We start from the raw sequence: 19,577 nt of genomic DNA on the forward strand, positions 1-19,577 counted from the left end.
GGTTCAACATCTAGTCCAACTTCCCATAACTAATGAAGTCAAGCAGAAAGGTTAAACATCTAGTCCAACTTCCCATAACTAATGAAGTCAAGCTAGGATTTGAACCTGGCTCAGTGGATAAAGCGTCAACCTGGCACACCAGAGGTCATAATAGGTTCGACCCCTGGTCAGGGCACATACAAGAAGCAATCAATGAGGCCCTGGCCAGTTGGCTCAGTGGTAGAATGTTGGCCCAGAGTGTGCAAGTCTCGGGTTCGATTGCCAGTCAGGGGACACAGTAGAAGCGCCCATCTGCTTCTCTACCCTCCCCCATTTCCTTCTCTCTCTTTCTCTCTTCCCCTCCCTCAGCCTAGGCTCCACTGGAGCGAAGGTGGCCCAGGCAGTGAAGATGGCTCCACGGCCTCCGCCTCAGGTGCTAGAATGGCTCCAGTTACAAGGGAGCAACGTCTCAGATGGGCAGAGCATCACCCCCTAGTGGGTATGCCGGGTGGATGCCGGTAGACCACATGCGGGAGTCTCTTTGCCTCCCCGCTTCTCACTTCAGAAAAATACAAAAATAAAAAAAAAATAAAAAAAGCAACCAATGAATGAGCACACAACTAAAATGGCACAACTAAGTGGAACAAGTTGATGCTTCTCTCTTTATCTCTCTCTCTCAAATCAATGAAAGTCGAGCTAGGTTTAGAACTTACTTTTTCTCATGCTTCTCTGCCCATTTTACCTCTAAATTTATGAAATTAAACTTTCTGTCCAAAAAAAAGCAGAGTAGATAGGGAAGTGAAAGATCTAATTGCAATCAATTATGCCATTAACCAAGTGTGTAAAATTAAGTAAATTGTTTCATCTATAAATTTAGATTGAATTAGACTAGTTCTGAAGCCTCTTAGAGCTTTTATATATTCTCTGATCCTCGATAGTAATTTAAATAATACTTGGGCAATCACAACAAAATTGATGCCATCACATTTTCTTATACCAAACTTTGTTATATTGTAAGTAAATTAAAAGACATTTTTTTTTTAAATAAATTTTTATTAATGGTAATGGGATGACATTAATAAATCAGGGTACATATATTCAAAGAAAACATGTCTAGGTTATTTTGTCATCAAATTATGTTGCAAACCCCTCGCCCAAAGTCAGATTGTCCTCCGTCACCCTCTATCTAGTTCTCTGTGCCCCTCCCCCTCCCCCTAACTCTCTCCCTCCCTCCCTCCCATGTCCTCCCTCCCCCCCCACCCTTGGTAACCACCACACTCTTGTCCATGTCTCTTAGTCTCATTTTTATGTTCCACCAATGTATGGAATCATGTAGTTCTTGTTTTTTTCTGATTTGCTTATTTCACTCCTTATAATGTTATCAAGATCCCACCATTTTGCTGTAAATGATCTGATGTCATCATTTCTTATGGCTGAGTAGTATTCCATAGTGTATATGTGCCACATCTTCTTTATCCAGTCTTCTATTGAAGGGCTTTTTGGTTGTTTCCATGTCTTGGCCACTGTGAACAGTGCTGCAATGAACATGGGGCTACATGTGTCTTCACATATCAATGTTTCTGAGGTTTTGGGGTATATACCCAGTAGAGGGATTGCTGGGTCATAAGGTAGTTCTATTTGCAGTTTTTTGAGGAACCACCATACTTTCCTCCATAATGGTTGTACTACTTTACAGTCCCACCAACAGTGAATGAGGGTTCCTTTTTCTCCACAGCCTCTCCAACATTTGCTATTACCCGTCTTGTTGATAATAGCTAATCTAACAGGAGTGAGGTGGTATCTCATTGTAGTTTTGATTTGCATTTCTCTAATAACTAATGAAGCTGAGCATCTTTTCATATATCTGTTGGCCATTTGTATCTCTTCCTGGGAGAAGTGTCTGTTCATGTCCTCTTCCCATTTTTTTATTGGATTGTTTGTTTGTTTGTTGTTGAGTTTTATGAGTTCTTTGTAAATTTTGGATATTAGGCCCTTATCTGAGCTGTCGTTTGAAAATATCAGTTCCCATATAGTTGGCTGTCTGTTTATTTTGATATCAGTTTCTCTTGCTGAGCAAAAACTTTTAATTCTGATGTAGTCCCATTCATTTATCTTTGCCTTCACTTCTCTTGCCATTGGAGTCAAGTTCATAAAATGTTCTTTAAAACCCAGGTCCATGATTTTAGTACCTATGTCTTCTTCTATGTACTTTATTGTTTCAGGTCTTATATTTAGGTCTTTGATCCATTTTGAATTAATTTTAGTACACGGGGACAGGCTGTAGTCGAGTTTCATTTAAAAGACATTATTTTAAACCAAACAACCTCGGTTTAGCAGAAACTTCGTAAGTGGAAAAAATCCTGAAATTCATTATCTATATGATTACTATTACCTAAATTTTGGACAAATATCCTTTTTGCAAATTTCAAACTGCAATGTGAAACCTGTTTGAATGCCTATTTAAATCTCCCGAACAGCGTGGGAAGTTTTGCATGTCACATCTCTTTTACACTCAGCATAAAATATGCTATAAAAATACATTCAAGTCTTTAGAAATAGTTTGCACTAGCAAAGAACTTTACAGACAACAATAACCTTAAATGTCAGAGTAAAACTTGTCTTTAAGCTCTGGTCTGCCATTAGTCAGGCTAAAAAGACACCTGCGGTAACTGTAGGGTGTTACAAGTCTATCCACACCAGGAATGGGAAAAAAAAGCAAAAGACTCAGGAAGAAGAACAGAAGACACAGAAAAGAACCCAAAAAGAAAATAGGAAATAAACCGAGACAGTCAAGAACACGGACAGAGAAGAGAATAAACAAGCAGGAGAAAAATGGCTTGTGAGTATCCCAGGGCCACAGTGGGCCAGCATCCCACAAGCTGTTTAGATGACTCCAGACTCATTTACAGGCTTTTGTTTAGTTTCAGACAGAACGTTTGCCTAGATAGGAAGTGTTTACTTGTGCCTGTTTCTAGACTCCATGTTGAGAATTAAGATTCCAACGCACGAAAAGGAACACAGAAGACCTACGATCCAAACTCCAGTTTACCTGACCTATCCAGGATGTGACTAAATTCCTGGTAAGTAATCTGCCCAGAACTTGGACCTCTTAACTCCAGAAGAGCACACTGACCTAACGATTCAAAAAAAAGGTTTTATAAATAATAATAATAAGGCTATTTACAAAACTGCAAACAACTGGTGCTCCATTCAAAAACATCAAAATATAATCAGGAGGGGGGCATTTCTAGTCGGACTCACGGGGCGCTGCTGCTTTAACAATGTGGCCCCTCCATCGTCCAGGGGTGAGGACCACTGGACAAAGAATGAGCCCAGGATATGCCGCCATCATGTCTCCAACATGAGAGCAAACGCTCATCAGCCATTATACAAATAATCATTTTAAAAATCTTTTTAGCCCTGGCCGGTTGGCTCAGCGGTAGAGCGTCGGCCTAGCGTGCGGAGGACCCGGGTTCGATTCCCGGCCAGGGCACATAGGAGAAGCGCCCATTTGCTTCTCCACCCCTCCGCCGCGCTTTCCTCTCTGTCTCTCTCTTCCCCTCCCGCAGCTAAGGCTCCATTGGAGCAAAGATGGCCCGGGTGCTGGGGATGGCTCTGTGGCCTCTGCCTCAGGCGCTAGAGTGGCTCTGGTTGCAACATGGCGACGCCCCAGAGGGGCAGAGCATCGCCCCCTGGTGGGCAGAGCGTCGCCCCATGGTGGGCGTGCCGGGTAGATCCTGGTCGGGCGCATGCGGGAGTCTGTCTGACTGTCTCTCCCCGTTTCCAGCTTCAGAAAAATGAAAAAAAAAAAATCTTTTTAAAGCCAATCTGTTGTTGGCATACTTTTATTGTTTGGAATCTCAAACAATGCTCATTCTGCAGATAACAAGAGATGACAAGCAGGGTGCGGATTCATAAACCCTATGAAGGTCCTTTTCCAAACTGCTAGCCAGTTGACAAAGACGCGTGACAAAGAGCACATTCCCCTATGTGCCTTTTCAGAAGAATCAGATTAGTAGCAGAAGGAATCTCAATTCCAAACCCTTTACAAGTGGAAGGAAAGGAGGACTTTGATAACTTTTGCCTTGAAAAAAGGAGAGGCTTACAAACTCAGCAAGCACAGGAACTTGCCACAAACTAACTGAAAGGCGTAAAGTAGAAAGCAAATAGATTTTAAAGGTAAATTCCAAACAGGGGTTATGTGCCATTCTCAGACAATAATTGCCAAAAACTGAAGAGTTATCACGTCTTTTGAGATAGAGCCTATAAAAAGTAGGTATTATACAATTTTGAAAAGCTAAACAAAATAAAATGAAATATTTCATCTCTCTGGAAAATATAAAGAAAGAAAAAATATAAATATAGATTTTTAGAAAACTGTCAGTAGGTGCAGTGAAAGCATGTTACACGGATATAAACGCAGAAAGCAAAACAACCGTCTGACCTTGACAATGAACAGATAAGGAGCTTGGTGTAGTTGTGAGCATAACAGAGAGACTCAGTACTAATAAAAACTCCCCTAGAAATAGGAAATAAACACTCAAGGTCACAGGCCATGTACAAGTCTTCCAGAGAAAGATGAGGTAGCATTTTTGATGAGTTGCTTAAGAATCAACAGGCATATTAAGCAGGTTCCCAGAAACTCCCCTAGCTGTGTAAAAAAAAAAAAAAAAAAATCAACAAAAGGATGTTTCAGAAGCTCAGCTCTTCCTTCATGGAGATGAGAAGCAGCAGAAACCTTCAAATATCAGGGTCAACAAACTTTCCAAAGGTGGGGGCGCTTAGATTCAACTTTCAGATCTGATGTAGACAGAACAAGTGTGGAAAAGAGGGCCCTTGGGACCCATCCCTAACTCCTGAAGGAAAAGGCAGGCCAGCCACACTGCAGACAGTCTAACTGAAGGAATCCTGGACCTCCTGATCCCGGGGTTCAAGCATTGCTCTACACTGAGCCCAGTCTGGTTTAACAGGTATCTTTCAAAGGGCTAAAAATAGTCCTGGTGAGGATTCACAATCAGAACATTATGTGAATACACTCCATCATAGCACTTTGGGGTCAGATACTGACTAACCCCTCACTTGACAGGCAAGCAGCCCCTGGCACAGATGGGGACACCCTCCCACGACTCAGCAGCTGGTGGAAACAAACCCTGTGGAAAGAGAATAAAGCACCAGCACAGTATCCAGAGTCAGGTGCCCCACAGATTACTATTATAAACACTATCTACCTCCGGACTCTACTAAGCAGGCTTCGCCATGCACAGAAAGAGCACTTCAGACAAGGAAAGGAAGAAGAAGAAAATGTGAGGAAGGATGGAAAGGAAATCTACCAGAAGGGCTGGCCTTCCAGAGAAGCCTGGCTGGGAAACATAAATGTCAGAAGTTGGAAGGAAGGATCCTCAGAAGATGTGGGAGGGCAAAGACAGACGTTGCCAAGTGCGCTGGTGTGATTATACACCAGGAAAGTGTCAACTCTCTAAAGCACAGGAGGCTCTTAAAAGGTCCTGAGGAAGGGAGGAAGGGGTGGGGAAGAAACTTCAAGAGAGATGGTGGGGCAGGGTTGAACAAAAAGGGACAAAAAGAAATAAAAAACCTCATGGACATGGACAACAGTGTGGTGACTGCAAGGGTGGGGAGGTGGAGGAGGGGGTGGGGGGATAATTGGTGATGGACAAAGACTTGACCTGAGGGGGTGAACACACAGTATGGTGTGCAGAGATGGGTTGTAGAATTGAGCGCCTGAAACCTGTACGGTTATGTTAATTAACCAGTGTCACTGCAATGAATTCAATTTTTAAAATAAATTGAAAGAAAAAAAGGAAAGATGGGAGAAGAAAACATAGCAAGCCTCCCTCCCTCTGGCTGGCCAGGGAAAAGCTGGCCCACGGGCTGTCCCGAGCACCCTTGTCATACAGACTGCCAACCTCAGCTTCAAACCATCAAGTCTGAGGAATCCAAAACAGTTTCACAGATTTAGTTACGAAGATTATGTCACAGATACTTGAGTCAAAAAGTGACTGCACGTTTGAGCAGCAAACCACACGCAGTGCTTTCAGAGAGAGAAACAGTACCTCAAAATCCAAAGCGTGTCCATGAAATAGAGTTTAAAATCAATGATACGGATTTTAAATCCATGCTACGATGTAAGGTTCAACCATTTTGTAAAAAGCAGTGAGAAAACAGAGCTTGAAGATAAACTTATAACTAGTAGATGTAAAAAGCAGTGAGATCTCTTGGCCTGAGCCCAGTTCTGGGGCCTGTGCTACATAAATTATTTGTTTCCTAATCCATAAAACACACCCGGTAACATTCATCATGTGCACCTTCCACGAATTTGATTTAAACCAGTGAACAAGCATAAAGCAATCGAAAACAGTAAGCACGTGCATGAATCCTGGGAGTAACTTTGGAGCATCTGGTGATATTCTGAGGCATTCAGCAGAACTGAAAAGGAAAACTCACTGCTTTATTTTGTAACAGAGAAGTCTCTGCTGTTAACTAATCTCGTCTTTTAATTTTTCAACTGATTTGTGAGAGAGACAGAGAGAGAGAAAGGAAAAGCATCAACTCATTCTACTTAGTTGTTCCATTTAGTTGCGTACTCACTGTGCTTTTCATACGAGCCCCGACTGCGATCAGACCTATGAGCTCCACGCAGGGACAACGTTCTACTCACTGAGCCACCAGGCCAGGGAGAACTTGTCTAGTCTTAACTTACATAAAAAGCATTGGAACAATTAAAAACTTAAAACCTTTCATTTTTAACCTCTAACTCCCTTCTCTTCACCCATTTCTTCTTTTTTTTTCTTCTCTTAGGTAAAATTATATCCCCATATCCCCCCCTATACCCCCCCAAAAAAATTTTCTTTTTTCTCTAATAAAGTCACTCACATTAGAACGTATTATCAAACCTCATTTCAACTCACCGCAAACCTTGCGTCCATCTGCCTCTCGGCACTTGGGAGTCTACTTTAACTGGAGTGCTTCCAGCGCACCACCTGTTAGAAAGCCTTGAAATCTCCACTGCCCCTCCCCCAAACATACACTCAAGATAAGAACAGTGTGACTTTCAGATTATCTCCTGGTATCTTCACCTTCTTCCTACTGGATTCTGGTCCCAGAGCCCCTTCATTCAGAAATGGCAGAGTCTCCACTGTTCCTCAAAGTCCTCAAAATGGGGGATAGCTGCGCACTGACTTACTCTTCATCCTCCTAATGAGCACCTCCTTCCGACAACCTTGACACTTCCATGTGGCGGTTATCTTCAGAGGACAGCCAGGTTTACGCTGTCCAACTCAACTACAGACCCAAAACCCAGAGAGTTTTAACTAGGAAGAGAGTTATGTCTCATAAAAACCATTTAGTGAGCTCACAATTATGTAATACCTCCCCATCATATCCTGTAACTGTGTATTAAAAGATACATGATTAGATTTGATACATTGTTTCAGTTTAAAAGAGCAACAAATAGTTTCCTCATTTAACATCAGAAATACTTCAATATATTTTAATTGGAGAATCTACTTACTACTGGGTAAGAATACCCAATCTGAGTTTTAAGAGATTCAAAGTTTTCACAAAATATATGAATTCTCAAGAACTCTCAAAAATAAAATTACCTGTAACCCATTTCAAAACTTTAAAACTCAGTTTGCCAGACAGCAGTCTTTAAATGACATAACGTTGTGAATATCAAAGAACAGGTGCTGCAACTTGAAAAGGGGAAAAACAGGCACAGAACCAGAACTTGATTACTTAGTCCACTGGTCCTCAAAATGTCCTCTGACCAGCAGCATCACCTGCAAACCTGTAAGAAATACAGATAATCAGGCCCACCCTAGACATACCGTGTCAGAAACTCAGGGGTGGGGTCCAGCAATCTGGATGTCAATAAGACCTCCATGATTCTAATCCTCACTAAAATTTGAGAACTGATCCAATTCAGCCACTCTACTGAGGAGAAAGCTAGGAAACCAGTTATCGTCCCCTTCAATTCTTGTTTCCACTTAGTAACCAAGGTCACTAGAAACAGTTCTCAAAAAACTTTCAAAATGATTCTTAAATTAGACACCTGAATCCAAGTAGCCTGATAGGATCCTCTGGGCCAAATAGATCTTGACCTACAGGGCAGTAGAAATCCTGGTATCACTGCTGTAGAGGTAGATAGACAGATATAAAACGTTTTTGTCATGAGTTACTTTACATCTAGTATCTAAAAAAAGACTTTAGTTACTGACCTCTCCACTAAAGCAACAACTCAAACCTCACAGGCTGTTTTATTTGTTTAGCTGGTTGGGTTAACTTGTTGCTGATAGCAGGGGTGGGATTTGTCTGGTTAGGGTTGTGTTTTGGTTCAGTTTTGAGGGCAAGAGCAGTAATTTATGGAACACATAGTTGATAGTTTGTTTATGGTTTATGGGCTTCAACCCCCCCCCCCCAAAAAAAAAGGTTCATACCAAAGGCATTTAAAGAGTCATCAAAGGGGGTGAAGAGACCAGAAATTGTTAGAGGAAAAAAAGTAACACCATGCCCCCAAAAAAGACAATTCACATATTATCTTGGAATACATAGTACAGTTTGTTTCTAAAAAGAAAACCCAGATTTATATTCTCATTTATATTTACCTTATTCTACTATAAAATTAGTTTTTGGCCTGACCTGTGGCGGTGCAGTGGATAAAGCATCGACCTGGAATGCTGAGGTTGCTGGTTCAAAATCCTGGGCTTGCCTGGTCAAGGCACATAATGAGGGTTGATGCTTCCTGCTCCTCTCCCCTTCTCTCTCCCTTTCTCTCTCTCTCTCTCTGCTCTCTAAAAATAAATAAAATCTAAAAAATAATAATAATAAATAAACACACACTACTTCTTTAAAAAAAAATTAGTTTTCATCCATGGAATGCCTAGTGGCAGAATGACAGGAAGCCAACCTATGTCCTAGGCACAAGGACAGGCCTGTAGTCCAGCCACGTGTGACAAGGTACATAAGTCTGATGTCCAGCATGGAGAGGAGGCTGTGCATCACCCTCTGCATGTTCTGGACCACACACTGGACCGTGGCATCAACCCACCAACACAGCATTCAACACATGACACAAAATCTGCAACGTGCAGCCTTAGGGCTCTCGCTCTAAACAGATGTGTGATGTATCTCATACCTTTTTATATAAATATTTCAAAGTCTAGTAGCAGTTATCTGCGCAACTAAACATCTGTTTCTATTTACGTTTCAAATATCCTCTCTGGGAAGTTTATAACTTGGGTGTTAGGATTACCACAGGCTGAGATTTAGAGCTTTAAGGAATAAATGTTGCCAGTCCTGTTTGCCATACCGAGGCTGTTGTCTCGCAGCCGCACAACACGGGAGAGATTTCCGGTCCTCTTTTCAGACTCCACTAGCCTTCGATTTTACAAACCAAACAAACCTTCTAATGAGCATAGTCAACTGCACAAAGCAACAGATATAACTGCTCAATTTGATTTACATTTCCAATGCTTTCCATCTGACCTCAGCACCTCTTCTCGTGCCTTTATTTTTCAATCCATCATCAAATAAAGGTAACAGTTCCTGCCGTATATCTTGATAAATCAGTCACTGAGTTAACAAGAAACCCCCCTAGAGAGACTGCATTCCTTTAAAGAACTGTACATCCAGAGTAGTTCTTGGTCCTCACCTCCTTCTCAGCTCCACAACGTGCCCGTGGAAGCTATATTAGAGGGGTTATTTCAACATTCATTGACTCAACAAATATTTATGAGCACTCACAATGTGTCATAGACACTGTACAGGGCACTGGGGAATACAATGGTGCACAGGGCACACAGAATGCTTGCTCTTCACAGAATTCTGCATCTTACAGAATTATTAAGCTTATGAGACTTCCATGTAGTTTATACAGCAAGGGCTCAAATCCATTTAATTTGTAAATAATTACTCATCATCACTTCACTCTGCTGCTCCTAAAAAGAGGGAGACCAAGGGAATGACATCAAAGGCTCACAGGGTACACAGATATGTGCACTATAATATTAAGGCCTCACATAGGTAAAAAATACCATCCAGCAACACCTTCTAATCTGTGAATGAGAGACATAGTGTTAAGCCCCACAAAATGATGCAAGACTTTCCTTTAAAGGCAGAATACCTGAGCCTAAATGTTTACCTGTCAAATATTGGACTTAACACAAACAAATCCTCTATAACTGCACTGTCCAATACAGTAGCCAATAGCCCCTTATGGCTATTTATATTTAAATTAGTTAGAAATCCAGTTCCTAGGTCACATTAGCCAAACTTAAAAGTGCTCAACAGCCTCAAGTGGCTAGTGACTATTACCTCTAAGTCGTTAAAGAAGTATCATTATAACCATTCTTCTATCATCTCAGGAAGTTCTACTGGACAGGGCCACTCTACAAATACCTCTGATTATACTAAACCTGAAAGTTACAGTGTAATGACACGTGATGAAGCACCTGTACCCAGCTCTAGCCCATAAAAGTTAAGTCCTTCAGAAAGGCATGTAAACTTATTCCTTCCCAAATAAATTGAAAAGGGATCATGTTGAGCATCGTCCCCAGTGTACACGAGTAACCCGTGCTGACTAACTGGTCAACCAAGAATGAATTTAGGAAACAAGTAAAAATTGATGACATATTCCCCTATTCTTCCTATTCCTTCTGTTGGAATGCGTTAGTAGTATTTTGTATTCTCTGTCCAAGGACGTGTTTTAGCCTAGCAACTAGCAATAGAGCTGATGAGGGCAGTTAAGAATGAAGGTGGCCGACACAGGCAAACACCAATGCTAATAATTCAACTCAAGTTCAATTCAGACCAATGCAATCAACGTAAGTGCTTACTGTGTGCCAGTGACACACAGGTAAATAGTCATCATTCCCACCCTTCACAGGCTCAGTTTAGTAGGGCTGTCTAACTTGCAAGCAAGAACAATTAGTATGTTGTGATGAACACAGTGAGGCATAGAGGTGACACAGGGACAGTATTTTGTGTTTTCTGAGAAGAAACCAGGGGAAATTTCCTAAAGAAGGTACACACGCAGCAGAAGAGAAACCTAGGCAGAGCTCTGCAAAGGAACCACAAGGGGTTTGGCGACACTGGAGAAGTGTCTTTGGTGGTCAACAGGGATGGCAATGAGAACGGAGGGAGGGGCACAGGGCTAGAGAGCTACTTCCATGCCAGACTCCAACATGACATCACTTAGGATTATGCCAAGCTTGCCTTGGTAAGTGTGTAAACTTCCCTCACCCTAACTGCAAGTGACATGAAAACCAATCCTAAAATTTGATAATATGCCTACACCTGCCATACAGCTAACAACATTAGTGAGCAATCAGGAGTATCAAGACATTTCTTTATGATACAGTTCCAATTAGTAATACATATTTAATACAAAAATGTTTTAATTTTAAGACTCTGTTTTCAGGGGGAAAAAAACCTGTGTTTCCTGTGAGTTTTATTTGGCATATCCTTAGGAAATATATCAATGAACACATTTTTAAAACAAGTGGATTACACCCCCACCCCGACACCCAATCTAAATACTCCCACTGAGACTTTATCTGACCAGGAGACAAGAGAAATACCATAAACCAAAGGAAGAAGGGGCTGTAGAAGCAATGCTTCTGTATTCCAGACCAAAGCAGTCTTCTTCCTCCAAAATTTCCATGTCAGAACTGAGGCTACTCTGGACACTGCCTGTACGTTCAGCTACATCCAGCTTGTGACTGCCAAAACTGTCTCTTGCCCAACAACCGAAAGAAGTTCTGTGGCTGCTCATGTAATATAAACCCTTGGAAAATAGCTGCATCTTCTGGACTCTTCCCTTCATTCTACACGTATTTTCAAGTCTCACCAAAACAACATTCCCATGGAATGTGTTTCCTTCAGATTACTGGGATCCCCTCATTCTTCACAAGAAACTCCTTGAAATGTTGGTAGCCTATAGGCCTTAAAAGATTCACTGAGTGGTTCTCCTCGCTTTAATACAAGCAAAACTATCCAGATTAAATAATAATAATAATAATAATATTTAAATATGTCTATACAGACTCACCGGCCCACGGACATTTTAACTGGCCGTCATCACACAAACATGTGGCTTAGCTAAAGACATATGTATTTGCAATGCAGCATATGTAATGGTTGGGTATGGGTTCTGGAGTCAGCCTACCTGGGAACTGTTGTCAGGGATCGTCACTGACCAATTTCAACTTCCGGGAGCTTCAGTTTCCTCAACTGTAAAATGGGGAAACAGTGTTTCATCACAGTACATATAGCTATGTCTGCGGGGCCACAACGCCAGCGCAGAGTAACCCCACATAGTGACTGCTCAATGTGATAATTATCTTAGCTATTTTTACCATTTCATCCTTAAAGATGGTTTCCCAACTATTCCATCAAGATGGTTTGCCTCTCTAGGTTGTTACTCCTCACTATGCATCAAAGCATTTAGGAAGGATTTCTTTTTTTAAAATACACGATGTCCAAGCCCTATTTGGATGTGGGTTCAATTGGTTCTGAATTGGGTCGGGCATCAGAATTCTTTCTAAAGCTCTCCAGCTGCTCACAACACGCAGCCAGGATTAAGAACCACACATAGGTCTCTATATGCCCAGAAATACACCCGCGGGTAAAGTCCATTCCATTCCATTTCTGAGGGAATCAGTGCTCAGCCCCCCCACCCACCCAGATGAACTAGCCTCATCTATATCTGTGACGACGAACTCCGTGCAATGAGATTTAACATCCGTGTCTGAACACCGCTTACCAAAGACCAATTCCCATGACCTGACACCCCCTACCCGCGCTCTCTAGATCAGTCTGGAGCACATGCCCCCTCGCCCCTGCCCCGGCGCCCAGCCTGGGCACCCGGCCTTCGGGCCCCATGCGTCACAGCGCCCTCCCCTCCCGCCCACAACACGTGACTCGACACGCGCCAGCTGCACGCGGGCTCCATCAAAACAAAAACAGAGGAGCCGGGCGGCCCGGCCACCGCGGCGGGGGCACGCCCGTTCCCCGCCACCCCCGCGCGTCCCCGCTGCCACTGCCCAGAGCCACGGCCGCGCCTGCGCCGCCCGGAGCGCCAACAGCCGCGCGCCCGGGCAAACCCGGGATGGAGGGCAGAGGGCGCCACCCTGTTTACAGCCCTCGCTCGGGGCGGGAACCGGCCCGGAAACGGTCTCCCGGGAGAGGGCCTTGGAGTGCGCACCCACCCGCAGCTGGGACGCTGCTCGTAATAAAACCGTCGCCACGGCTCTGGGGTCGGGCCAGCACAAGTCTGCGCTACTCCTCTGCCCACCGCCCACAGCGCCTTCGCGTCAGCCCCCCTCAGGACTCGTGCTACGCACTTCACCCTCGTCGCTTAGCTCCAGGCTTCCGCAGAACACTCTCACGTGGCCGCCCCTCCCTTCCATGGCACTCCCCCGCGATCTCCATGAAGGGGTCTTTGGACTCCCGCGCACTTAGGTACCCGAGTCAACTCCCGCCTTGTGGGACGTCACCCCTTTCGGACCACCCAGCCCACCTCTCACAGCCCGGGGTAATGGGGGCGCATGCCCGCAAGCTGTCAGAATTCTGGCTTTCCCTGTGACGAAGCTCACTCTCACCCTTAAACGGCCCAACGGCCCCCCTCACCCCTTTAGCCTGGCTGCCAGTTGAATCAGATCTTTAAACCGGTGATAGGGGGAAGAGTAGGAACATATGGAATTTTCTAATTCTTCAAACAAACAAGGCGCAGCTCTGCCCATCCACTCGCCTTCAGACTTCCCTCATCTTCCCACTCAATGCAGCTTACGAATAGAAATGCCCACCGCACACTTGCTACTCCACCTGTCCTCTGGACACCTGAAGACCTACCCAACTCCCAACTTGCCTTCAGGAGCCCACACCTGGGAGTGGGGGGTGTGTGTGTGTGACAGCGTCCAGTTCCTTAAAGTAAGAGCAGTGAGAGGGGACAGGTATACCCTCACCCGGCCCGGGAGCGCTGCCCTCCTCTCCCCTAGTTCCAGAGCAAACCACGGCATCTTACGTCCCTCCGGGCAAAAGTAGGGAGTAGCCAAAGGCCAGAGCGCCAGGGTGCTTGCCCCTAGGAGAACCTGGGTGCCAGGTCCTCTATAAGCTACCCCCCCCCCCGCCCCTGCACCGCACCTCCTTATTTCTGGTAGACAGCGAAGGTGGAGTAGGTGGGAGAAACAAGTAAGTGCTCTCGAGGTTCGGGATGTTGGTCTCCGCGGAGTGAAGAGGTGGGATCTCGAAATGGAAACAGCCTCCCTCCTCCCCTCCTCCTCCTCCTCCTCCTCCTCTTCTGTTTACCTCAAGTTTGAATTTTATCTGCGCAACATTAGCTGGAATGCGGACATTGAAAAAAAAAAAACTCTCAAACCGGCAGCAGCTCCGGAGGAGCCATGTGGCATCTAGCCACCTTAAAGGGGGGGGGGAAGTGCTCTTAGCAACACAAACATGGCGAAATCGCCCCGGCATTCCCGAGTAACGCCACGACCCCTACCTTCCCTTGCCCAGCTGCCTAACAACCCAGCCTTGACCTGCGCCCCCCTCCTGGGGGCAGGGAGGAGGCCCCGGGGAGTCCGAGGGTGGGACTGCGGGGCGTGCGAAAGAGGAAATAACAGAGTCCACAGTGGAAATGTTTCTGCTGGACCATCGGACCCATCCGCCTCGTCAGCAGCAAGGGGATGCCTTTTCCCCTAGAGACCTAAACGGAGAACAAAATTCCCATCCCAAAGTCCTGCCGGTGGGGCCGGCCTTCCCCACCCTCCAGAACTTACCTTGTGGCTGAACACACGCTGCAGCTTAGATCCCTTTCCCCTTCCTTCTTCGGAGCAAGACGCAAGGGGAAAACGATGCGCATGTATATTTGTAGAGCACATTCTTCTAGAATTTCCCTTTGATCATCACGGGGAGCGATGGAGGCTCTGGAGACAGGTGCAGTGCTGGCCGAGGCTGCCGACTAAAAGTTGCTCTCTCCGCAGAGGGCGGCCGGGTCCCCAGGCAGGGGCTGAGAACCCGGCGTCCCTGCCCCCCTGGCGTCGCTCCTTTCTCCTCGCCGGCTGCTAGCTGCTGCGTGCGGCTCGGCTGCAGGGGAGGTGGCGTAGTTTCTTTTCCTCCCACCTCTTCTCACTCACTTGTTTTCGTAGCCGTGGGCTCCCCTAATGCTTTCCTTTCCACAGTGTTGTTTCATTATATCATGTCCATCATGTGACACCGGAGAGGCTTCTCTATGGAAACTTAAAGGGGTTCCCACGTGACTGCAGCAGCAGCAGCAACAACAGCAGCAGGACCGGTGTCGGCGGACGCAGCGTTCCTACCACCACCCACCGAGAGCCCCTCGCAGCATCCCGGAGGGTCTTCTGGTGCTACTGGAGCCCAGATAAGGGAGTCACAGCATCCATGAGCTGTGGCGTCTGTACGTGCATGGAGCCTTTGCTCATTACATAGGAACCCGAACAGAAAGAGCGTCCTTAAATCCTTTCCTACAGTCACAAAACCCACGCTCTGTTGAAATGACATTTCGTGGCTCCTACTTTATTTTCCCCAAGAGCAATGAGTTCTCTATCAGGTCTGATTACATTTTACCAAATCAAAAAGAAAAACCGGATTTGTACCTCTCCCGAGTTCAGCCAGCTCTTGGGTAGAACAGAAATGACAAAACAATAATAACAGAAATAGCATCAGGCATTTGATACATAATTACCATCACCGCCAGCTTTCAAAGCTTTCTGGAATTACATTCCTCCGGTAACCGTGGATGATGCTTGCAGGAGGCAAAATGTGATGCAGTTTTTCTCTTCCGCAGCTATATTCGGGCTTTGTTGCTGACAACAGTGAAAACTTGTTTGTGTCAGGAAGTGAGGTACGAAGATATAACCTGGAGGGTACAGACAAAACCAAAGCGGCAGTTTTTGCATTACTTTCTGACCACATTCTTTGAAATGGTGAGAAGCAGCTGGTCTGCTGTGAAATGCACAGAGTGTGGTTGGTGGGAAATAACATAATCAGAAAAACACATTTTCCCCTTAATCATACTTTACATGCTACACACTAGAAAATATAAGGATGTATGTGTGTGCAGGATGGGGAGAGAAAAGCATGTGCATTTTTATACTATTTTGCACTGATAATTTTGTCATCATTTTCTAACAAACACTTTGAAAAGACTTATTCAAACCCAGTGAAGTGTGGACACTAACATCAGTTTTGAGTGCCTTGGGTATTATTGAATCACAACCTCTTTGGGCTGATGACTCCAATCCCCAATCTCCCTTCAAGTTTGTGTGGACCATGGAGTCTTTATCCTGTAAATCTAAGCTAAATAGCTATTCCTATGCCTTAGATCATGCTTTTCCATTTATAAGGAAAACTCTGTTTGTATTGGCAGAATTATAGAAAACTTCTCCACTGGTGAGGTAGAAGACCGTCCTTTCTTCTGGCTTTGCCTTAACAGTATCCCTCTTCACCTCATCAGTTTCCCTCATCAGCCATGATGAATGAGCTCCATGACATCCCTTCTAATAATTCCATAATATGCCCCCCAACTTTTACCTTCCTATCTAATGCGTAACTCTTCCATCCCTCTCCCCTTTTCTGCCCTTGCCTCTCAATTCAGCACTCTTGTGCTGCCTGGGTACTTAGCTCAGGCCTCCCCAAACACTCCCTCCCAGTCCACCTTCCCCTGCAACTCCCCCCACTCCTGCCACCCCCCCACCCCCCACCCCCCACCGTCTTTTCAGCTCCGTCTCCCTTCTCAGCAACTCTACCTCCTTACCTCTCTTTGACCTCCTTATTCTCCTTCACAGCCTGGCCCTTGACTTCTTGGCCTCTTCTTTCCCCTTCTTTACCTGCAATGCCCTGCCCGTACTGGGGTCTCCTTCGCACCCTTCTCTCTGGTCCCATCCTTTCTGACGCCAAACCCCAGCATTCCTCAATGGCTCGGCCTGGTCGTCTTTAGCTAGATTTTGTGCCCCTACCCCTGAGCTGGGAAAGAAGTGTGTGGTGCAAAGTGGGGGCAAGAACCCCGCTCGTCTGTGTCCCCACCCTCCCCGCGTGTGCGCCTCGTCCCCCTCCGCCCCGCCTGAGCCCGGGTTGCGGCGCTTCCTGGGCGGATGGTTGGGACTCGCTGCAGCAGCTGCGGTTCTGCTGTGTCATGCAAGAAGGAGGGCGGCCGGAGCTGGAGGGGGAGGAGGGGAGGAACCTGATCTCTCCGGTAGCGAAGGGCTGGAGGCAAACACCGAGCTCCCCCAGAGCCGCCCGGGAGCAGGGAGGGCTCCGCTACCCCGGGGGGCCCTCCCCTCGGGGCAGATGGTAAGTAGGGCGGCGCAGGTGGTCGCCTTGGGAAGGGAGCGCGCAGGGGCATTAGGTGGGGAGGTGGGGAGAACTAGGAGTCATCCAGGCCAAACTGAAGGACCCCAGTGTCCAGCTGAAAGGGACCCAGGCCATAATAAGGGTGACCAAAAAAAAATCGCAGCGATAATTTCCATTAGAATAACGACCCGCAGTTGACTCAGGCGACACAGAAGAGTGGTGCATCCCGAACCTAGGACAGAGCTAGAGGCGATCATTAAGCGTTTAAGACCCATCATCCCATCAGCTCTGGCTCTTTAGGGCACAGATGAGTAGCAAAAGTCAACAAACACCCCATTCCTATAGCCTGGCAGAGCTGTAAGAGTCCTCTTGTTTGAAACTAGGGAAGGGTATGGAAATCTACCCAACCTCACTTTAGCCTCGAAAATAATGCTCCTGGCCAGTGGCCTCAGACAAACAGCCACTGGTGCAGTTAAACAATCAATAGGAAAAAGAGCTTCATCCCCCTCATCACCAACCTCCTTTAACCAGGGTAATTTATTCTGCTTAAAGGAGAAAGAAGGCTATGTGTTTCTGTATTCCGTCCCCTGACATCCCCATCCTTCTGCACCCAACACAGAGTGCTGACCCCACTGTTCACGCACTATCAACCTGTGGTTCATGTTGGAGAAGGGGACTGCCTTAAACTCTGAACAATTTCACCTCTGCTGCCCTTACTATAGGGGACTGAGAAATATCCAACCAAGAGCAGTGAATGCATGGACAGGCTGGGCACATAGGACCATTACTTCTTTTCCCTGAGTGCAATTTTCAGGGAAACCTTTTAGTATTATTCCTTTCCATTTCACTCCTGGAAATTTCAAAGCACTTTCTAAAACATTTTTCCCCCTAAATGTCAGTCATATGTTTAGAAAAGTAAGGGGTTGGCGGGATTAACAGAAAGGCTAATGACTGTCTCAGAAGCACATGCTGTTGCTAGGGAACTCGGGCTCATCCTGCTTTCTAATCACCAGCACGTTACATGGAAGTCAAACTTCTCAGGGTGTTATTAAAATGAATGGCATTGGGTTAAAAGTGTTCTTGCTTGTGTCGTAGCATCCTGGGTTATTATCGACTGCCTCCCACCCACATACCTTGTTTTCCTAATTTGATTTCTGTATTTTCGTCACTGCCAGGGACACGCAGCCTAGACCAGTCAGGTTCACTTCCTGTTTCTCAGAACTGGTTTATATTTGGTCTCGTAGCAGTAGCTGGTAAAACATTATCAAACTGATCCTCCTGGGAAGAAATCTGTGCTTTCCGTGAAAACAGATTAGCCCAATTAAATACTGATTCCCATGGAAAACGTCATCATCAGAGGAATCAAGGACCCTGCCAGTTGCCATTTGAGAAAACCATTCTTGAAATGGAAAGCCTAGAAAAACCCATCATTTTTGTTTCTTTTGACCCAGAACCTTCGTCCCTCTGTGTTAGGATGAAAACAAACTCAAGTAGAGAGTAGATTTAAGGATGACATTCTAAAATGGAGCTCAAAAAATACACGCAGAAGCTGGGGAAATCATTTAGACCAAATAAGGCATGGAATTGAATGGAAGCCAGGCCCCAGGAGCACAAATAAGCTTGGGTTAGCACTGGGGTGCTCAGAGAACAGAGTGTGATCACAAGGCTGCATTCCAAATAGGAGCCCATCACTTTGTGTACTGATCGTCCCTTTTACCAATCCCCTATGCCCCTTGCTTTATTTTTTTCCCAGTTCCTTCCTCTTTATAATAAGGCTATCAGAGAGACAATATCATAAAGATAAGCAATACGTAAACAGTTCAGTGGGTTCTGTTGGAGATACTTTGTTTTTGTAGAAAATAATAGGGTGTAGACGCCATGGAGGAAGGGTCTGAAAGTTAGGAAATTTCCTCTCACTTGTCCTAGAGAGCGGATGACCTTGGGCAAGCCAGTCCAGGTCTTCCCTTCTTGGAAGCTTAACAACGGTGCTGGACTAAACGATGTCTGAGTTTCCTTCTGTTTATAGAATACTGGGATTATAGTGAACTCATGACATAAAATTTCAATTTTAGCTGGATTTTGCAATGCCAAATTTTGACACTGAAACTTTAATACCTATCCATAGAGACCTTGGAAGAAAATGGTAATGGGAAATGATTTGCTGTTGATACATCATTTTTTAGTGTCAGTTGCCAGACAATCAAATGAAATCGACCTTACTCTCAATGTACTTACTCTCTGCTTGTGTGGTTATGTTGTAGAAGCAACAG

The 19,577-nt window shown here is 45.3% G+C and overlaps 1 protein-coding gene across 3 annotated transcripts in view; it reads left to right on the forward strand.

Moving 5' to 3' along the window:
* Nucleotides 1–17,144: 17,144 nt before the first annotated feature.
* MKLN1 (muskelin 1) overlaps nt 17,145–19,577 on the forward strand; it is a 328,173-nt gene continuing 325,740 nt past the window's right edge. For all 3 annotated transcript variants that reach the window (XM_066262318.1, XM_066262317.1, XM_066262316.1), the window contains exon 1: nt 17,145–17,307. The gene's annotated coding sequence lies outside the window, so the exon portion shown is untranslated. The remainder of the gene's footprint in view (nt 17,308–19,577) is intronic.

Source organism: Saccopteryx bilineata, chromosome 2 (assembly GCF_036850765.1).
Source record: "Saccopteryx bilineata isolate mSacBil1 chromosome 2, mSacBil1_pri_phased_curated, whole genome shotgun sequence".
NCBI lineage: Eukaryota > Metazoa > Chordata > Mammalia > Chiroptera > Emballonuridae > Saccopteryx > Saccopteryx bilineata.